Genomic DNA, 519 nt, shown 5'->3' with positions numbered 1-519 from the left:
TTGTAGTTGCTACTTTTTAATCAACACAGATTCTGATGGGACACTAAAAATTACACGTTTACCATTCCCAATCCTAGGACAAAAAATGACAAAATCTGCTAACGTTAGAAGAAACAAGCCCTTCCCACACAGACAAAAATGAACATAACGGGAAAGATGTTAAACGTGGAAACTCCGGCCTGACACGCTGTATAATTAACAATGTTCTAAAAGGTACGTGGAAAGGTGCACTCTGCAGAGACGGGAAATATGAACCAAAAAGCAACTGTGAAGGCATAAAATGACACGTGCTCATTTTAAACAATCTTCCATCACGAAGGTCAAAGCAGGAAAAGGCGTTGCCTTAAACATGATTATGTTGCTATCTATACCAACCGATAATTTTTGGGTGCTATGCTCGTGCACGTGCACGCACACACACACACACACGTGCATTGGGGCTCCTTTTATAAATTACTTCCTTGGAGTTAAAAGATACTTAAAATTATACAGAGAATTATACAGACTTACACAAAATCA

The sequence above is a fragment of the Prionailurus viverrinus genome, chromosome F2, assembly GCF_022837055.1.
Source record: "Prionailurus viverrinus isolate Anna chromosome F2, UM_Priviv_1.0, whole genome shotgun sequence".
NCBI lineage: Eukaryota > Metazoa > Chordata > Mammalia > Carnivora > Felidae > Prionailurus > Prionailurus viverrinus.
This window is presented reverse-complemented; position numbering follows the sequence as displayed.